This window comes from Tenrec ecaudatus, chromosome 5 (assembly GCF_050624435.1).
Source record: "Tenrec ecaudatus isolate mTenEca1 chromosome 5, mTenEca1.hap1, whole genome shotgun sequence".
Lineage (NCBI taxonomy): Eukaryota > Metazoa > Chordata > Mammalia > Afrosoricida > Tenrecidae > Tenrec > Tenrec ecaudatus.
The window spans coordinates 150921523-150928615 of NC_134534.1; positions in this window are offsets into that span (position 1 = coordinate 150921523).

Genomic DNA, 7093 nt, shown 5'->3' on the forward strand with positions numbered 1-7093 from the left:
CTGGGCAGAAGGGCGGGCAGCAGCTTCCACTGGAAGCTGTGGGTATAGAGGGTGTGTTCCTGCTACATAAGGGAGGCTGGGACCAGGTGGAAAAGGCCCTTGTACACCTAACTAGAGCCACGTTTACATGCCCAGGACTGGCATTAGAAAATCGTTTTATTGGCATATAATTCACCTATCATACAATTTAATCGCTTAATCATATTAAGAAGAGTTATACAATCATCACCACAATCAATTTCAGAACATTTTCTTCTCATGCCCATTATTGTTAGTTCCTCATCCCCCCCCACCCAATCCTCCCCTGCCCTTACACCTAGGTAATTATTAATCCAATTGCTGTCTCTATAGATTTACCCACCCCAGATACATACAGACAACCATAAAAAACACAAATAGAAAGCAAAAAAAAAAGCAAACAGAAAACCCGAATAGCCTCAATTTAAAAAAAAAGCAGAAACTACTTCAAACCAGAACTTTAAAATGGGCCAAAAGGGAGGTCAAAGGATAAAGTGTTACACTTTAACCTAACCACACCTGGCATCATCAACTTCACAGCGGCTCTCTCTCTGATAGATAGCAAGGCAACTCACAGCCCTGGACTCTGGTCAGAGGGGAGTTACCCAAGGCTTAATCCGGGGGGGGGGGGCGCCCTGCAAATAGATCTCGGACCTCCACTGCCATGTCCATTGCCTTCTGCAAACCAGGTGTTCAGAATTTAATCTCGGATTCTGCACCCTCCCGTGGATCTGGGTTGTATCACGACAGCAGGACTGGCCTCCTGAGTGAATCGCTTGGTACAGCCAGGGCTATGAGGTCTGCTGCTTCCATAGAGCCTGGAGACACCCCAGGCGAGGTTAGAGACCTGCTTCTGGAGTTGCCATGGGGTCTTGCACCAGAGAGGCAGCTCCTGAGCGCTCGCGGCGTTCTTACTAGCCACTGCATTTCTTTGTGCCTCAGTGTCTTCGCCTGTAAGATGGGAAAATAACAGTGCTCTCCTCTGGTGGTACTTGTAATGATTTAATGAGATCAAAGTTGTAAAGCACTTAGATCAGGGAAAGCGCTTGGGACGGGCGAAAACGCTACGCAAATGTTTACTCTCTTAGCGTCATCACGGTCATTGCCACCATCATCAATGTCATTGTCGACGCTTTCAAGAGGTTCTCCCAGGAGGCCAAGCAAGCAGGGCACGTGGTTTTCATTTCTGGAGCCAACCTTGGGTGGTGGTTGCGGTTGCCGGTATGCGGGTTATGAAGGAGTGGAGGCTGGATTCAGGATGGCGGAGAGTATGGTACTCTATTTGCTGACTAGCTCCTCCTAAACCTCTTCCTAAACATGGTGACCTTTGCTTTCATGATAGATCCCTTAGTATGGTGTCTGCAATACACAGATGACATAACTTTGCTTGCCAAAAGTGAGGAGGCCTTGGAACACTTGCTGATGAAGATCAAGGACTGCAGCCTTCAGGATGGATTACAACTCAATGTAAAAAGACCTACATCCGCACATGGACCAATGGGTAGTATAGTGATAAATGGGGAAGATTGATGTTGCCAAGGATCAGTCAGGAGATCACACAGAGTATCACATTGCGGAATTCTACTGCACACAAGTTCTTTAGAGGACTGAAAAGCAAGGATGTCACTTCAAGGACCAAGGTGCTCCTCACCTAAAGCATGATATTTTCAATCACCTCATGTGGTAGTTACACAACCTCATGTCAACTTGAAGGTATTAAGAGTAAAGGGGGGTGGGGGGGGTGTGGAGTCTAGCCTATCAATCAGGTCCCAGCCTTATTATGCCTTCTTGTGGGCCTGTCCTTCTCATGAGAATTCTGGGAATTTCCTCTCTCTTTCTCTGCCTTGGTCTTCCTGTTGACAAGCCACTTGGAGACTTGCTAAGACCTGCCAGAGCTCTCTCTCTCTCTTTCTCTGATTCACCTTCCTGTTAAAGAGCCACACTCAGAGAGCTGGAAGAGCCACGTGGAGACCCATGCCAGTGCTGAGATGCTTCTACCACCATTGTAGCCACAGACTTCGCACACACAGGCCTGTCATCATCCTGCATTTTGCATGCTTGCATGCGACTGTGCGATCTGAAGGATTTGGGGACTAGTATCAGACTTACCAGCTAATATCAGACTGATGGACTTGATCTGGACTGGGCTGGGATGTTTTCTTTATGTACAATTACTCTTTGATATAAAGCTCATTCTTATACACATATGAGTGTCTCTGGATTTGTTTCTCTGGTCAGCCTGACCTACCACACCTCATGTGCATGTGAAAGTTGAGCATTGAATAAGAAAGACCAAAGAAGAATTGCTGCATTTGTCTTATGGTGCTGGTGAAGAATATTGAAAGTGACATTGACTGTCACAAGAATGAACCACACTTGGTACATAGTAGGTGCACCATAGATGCTTACTGAATGAATGAATGGCCAAAGCAAGTGACCACTGAGCCCAACATCTAAGTGAAAGGGACTGCAGGGTGACCAGCAAGGGAAAGGTGGAGAACTAGATCCACCTTTGCAACTCACTGGTTGTCTTCTCCATGAATAAGCTGTGAGAGCAGCGTTCATGGCCAACGAGTGTGTGTAGGCTGTGCTGCCTGGCTCCAGGCAAACGTGTGCCCACAGCTGCAGGCTGATCCTGCAGAAGAGCTTGGGAGTATAAGCATTTGTCTTGATTTCAGGCAAGGGAGTTGGGCTCACCGATTCCTGTATTCACTTTGGCTAAAAATTGCCCGGGATCAGAGTGTTATTGAGTTGTCCTTGAGTAGGCCTTGACGCACAGTGACCCCATGCACAAGGAACAGAATGCTGCCTGGTTCTGTGCCGTCCCCACGATTGGTTACAGGTGGAATCGTTGTGATCCTTGGGAGTTTTGCTGGCTGATTTTCAGAAGTGGGTCGACAGGCCTTCCTTACTCACCTGTCAGGCTGGAAGTTTCTCTGAGACCTGTCCAGTAAAACTGCAACACACTAGCCCCCCCACCCCGCTGACCAATGGGAGGTGGCCGTACAGGTAGTGCATTGGCTAGAATTAAATTTGGATATCTTACATGGAAAATGATAATTCTACCATGGAACAGCCAATGATCAATAAGGGCCAGAGTGGGGATGTAAACTCCAGTCCTATGGCTCCAGTAGCCGAAAGACTGCCTTTGAAGAGGGATGCAGGTGTAGAAGTCAGGCGGGGATCCAGAACCGGTCAGAGGACTGTAGGGTACCCGAGATGGGCACCCACAGGGAGGCAAGGAGGCTTGCTATTCACTTTAGAGTCTCCCGCACAGTTTAATATTTTAAGCATGAGCATTTATTGGCTCTTTAATTTTTCAAAACCCTGCAGGACAGACATTTTCAATGCAAGTCCCAAGGCCTCCTTAGCACGCAGTGGCAATGGGCATGCCTGGTCCGGAGCTATTTCAGGGTGGTGGAAGGCCCAGAGGGGACCGAGTCAGAGAGTCCTGGGTTTGAGGCCCACTTTACCATTTCCCGGGCATGCTGTTTTCCCTGTTGGAGCCACAGCTTCCCCTTCCCCACCGTGGGGACAATAACCTCCCTCGTGGGTCTCCACCAAGGACTCAGGGTCCTCACCGAGGAGGGCACTGGGCTCAGAATGGATGCTCAGTCTGTGATCGTGGGATTCTTGAAGGACATGGATGGTGAGCACTGGAGCCCCCCTACCTGCCCAGACTTAGCAGGCCACCCAGAAACCCTACAGATGCCAGACCCTGCCTTTCCCTAGCCCAGGTTCTAGGCTTCTTGTCCCTTCGTTTTGCTGTGCTGGCAAAGGGCTTAGCGTCTGCTGCTCCTCCATTGACCAGTGGTGCCCTCCTCTGCTACAGGCCAACCTGGCCAGAATCGAAAGGCCTCTCCGACCTGGCCCCTCTCTCCACTTTAGCCCCGACTGTCCCCTTGGGTACCCAGTGGCTCGAGCTCTACACCTATTGTGCTGCTTCGCCTCTCTCCAGCCTGTGCCCTCTACTGAGCATGCCCCCTTCATGATGATTTTTCTAGTGAAATGCAGACAGATTGTCTTTAGCCATTAAAGTCTTCAAAACTCTCTGGCTGACCTCTTCTCACTTGATCAGCCAGGCCCCTCCCCAGCAAACCCTCTCCGCCTTGTAACTGCTCGGGGTGTTTTCCTGGTACGTACTGAGTTGTTATTTGTCTGTTGATCTCTACCGTCTCACTACTGCAGCTGCACTGAAGGAAACAGCTATGAGCCTCAATTTCTCCATCTGTATAATGAGCACACACCTATTCCCTCTCAGGGCTCTTGCAAAGATTCCACACAATGGACAAGGGGCTTCAGAATGTTTGTGGGGATACGGAATAAAGAGATCATGGCATGTTAGTAGGCCTGCCATTTGGCAGATGCCGTGGTCAGTTGTGGGGGAAATGTTGTTTGCTCCTTCAGCCAATGGGAAAGGACCACCACCTGGCATGGGTGCATGGCCTGTGGGAGAATGCTGATGGCGCAGCCATGGGAGCTGATGAAGCAATGGCAGGCCTGTCTCTCTGCCTGAGATAAACAGACACTTGCCTCCTGTTCCCTGAGTAAAGCTGCAGGAGGCAGCCGTCTGCAAACTTATCAGTTACTTCATGTTCCCAACCTCATCCTCCCCTCCCATCTGTGCACAACTTGGCTGATGTGTTGATGCTTCTTTGTAAACCTTCAAAATGTGAACTATCCCTTGGTTAAAAACCTGTCACCTGTTTCAGGCTGCATGCAGGGAACACATTTAAGCCTGCCCCTAATAAAGTACTAGGCCCCAGAGTATCTATGCAGCGGGGACCCCCTCACCGTAACTTTGGCTATACCTTTTGTATGTAAGTTTCCTCATTGCAGAGCATACCCTTCTGTAATGAAAAAGAAGAGCTGGTCTCTAAATTAGCTTACAGTAGGTGTCTAATAAATGGTGATTTAGAATGCACGCATGTGTCTGTACCTCTGCCCCCCTAGATGATATTGTGTGTGCCTGTGTGAAAGGGCTGAGGTTGTTCTAAGTCCAGGTAGAGGAGCAGGTCCCCAGGAGACCCTCGCCACTGCTTGTGAGGGTCATTCTCATGGGTCAGCTTCTCACTACAGCAAGAAGCTCTTTCTGAAGTGGCATGACCCTCCCAGGAAGGCAGCTGCCAGCATACCCACTGCCCAGCAATGGGGCTGGCTAATTCCTTACTCCTGAACCAGCACCAGGTGCTCATGTCCAACGCAGCCAGTGCAAGGATTCTAGCAGCCACAAAACACCTCAATTCTGGTTCTGAAGCCGCTCCCCAGTGATTTGAGATCCACTGAGACTCTGAGTCTCGGGCCCAGGGGGAGCCAGTCCAGCCTCTGCATTAGAGATAAACAAATGCCTTGGCTGTACTCATTCAAAGCCTGATGCCTGGCCCAGAGACTGGTCAAAGACGACCATGTGTGCCAAGCATCACAAGGACTTCTGCTGAAGCAATGGAGGGGAACAGACACTCACTCTGTTGGCCAAGTTCTGGGCTGAAGCTGGTTGATGCCTTCTCTTCAAGGACGCAAGCCTGCCCACGAAGGAGCCAGCCCCAAGAGGAGGCACTTCCTGGCTGTGTCCTCAGTCACGGGGACCTCCATTTCTCCCTGTGTCGATTAGAGGTAGCGTTTGAGCACCTGGTTCCAGCCATGCCTGAAACGTCAAGGCTTGTCAGTTACAGGACTAGGTACATCTGAGAGCTAGTCTTCCATCCCCGGGAATCATGAGCAGTCTGAGCCGCGTGGTTGAGACGAGATGATGTGAACTGACATTTTCCCAGCGTGATAGGAGATGGCCTCTGAGGCGCTCGAGTAGTTCCCAGGCAATGTCTCCATTTCCCTTGATGAAGATCTAGCCTCTGGCACGGTTTCCCACAAAACCCTTTGCTAGTGAAGAAGCAGCAGGGAATGCCAGCCAATGAAATCATCCATCTGCTCCCACAAGTTCATGAAGCCTGGCTGTTATCAAGGGCATCTCTGGGAGAGCAGAGCAGCAGGAGATGTGGAGGCAGGAGATGTTGCCCTCTTTCCAGGGTCTTGGGCAGGGATGGGGTAGGAATCGCTAGCCCGACAGCATGCCACGAGGGGGGGCGATGGGCCCTCTGTGGGGTGTGGTGCCTACCCCAGGGAGGGGGAAAGGCTGCAGGGCACCCAGGAAGTTGGTATAAGATCTAGGACTAGAAGGCAGATCTCATTCCAGCCTTGTTGCCCCCACTCAAGGGACCACTACACCAGTCACTCCTGGGGAGGCAGTGATCAGCTCTTTGACACGTCTCCAAGGCCTACATATGGGCACGCTTGTCTAAGCTGAGATCGTAGCCTGAATGGGATGAGAAATGCACAGGGAGTGAGGAGGGGGCTCCAGGTAGAAGTCTCTGTTTCACAACCATCAAAGCAACAGCTGCCCGAAGGGAGGGCCGACTCCGTGCCAGGCTAAGCTCGTCACAGGTACCACCGCATTTAATCTTCACAGCAATTCTGGGAAGTCGATACCGCTTCCTGCCCCGTTTTAGATGGGGACACAGGGGCTCCACCAGTTAAGTGCCTCTCCCAAGGGCACACAGTCAATCGTCAAGTTCAAATCCAGATTCCCAAAGCCAAACTCTCGGTGGTGACACTGTCAGGCCTCCCTGCCTAGTCCTGCCCCAGTTCCCTTCCCCATCCCTTTAAGGTGAGGACTCCTGAGACTCTTGGAGAAAAGAGACAAGGGCAGGAAGGAGACCCTGAACTTGTAATGAGATGTTACCCAGGCTAACAACCTCCCCTACGTCCCTGGGGACTTGCTAGGGCTCCTAGCTGCCCCACGGGAGCAGCCTCTGTCCTTACCTATACATGAATGCTCATAGTGGATCTATTTGTAATCGCCCCAAACTGGAAGCCACTTAAATGTCCTTCTAGACAGTATAAACCGACTGGTATATCCAACAACATCATCCTATCGGGAGGGGTGATGCCTTGCAATGGATTTCAAGGGTGCTATGCGAAACAAACCAACAAAAATCTCCAAAGAAGATCGCATACTGCATAATTCCATTTACGTAACAATGTGAACCTGATGTCGTTATAGTGACGGAGAACACAGCAT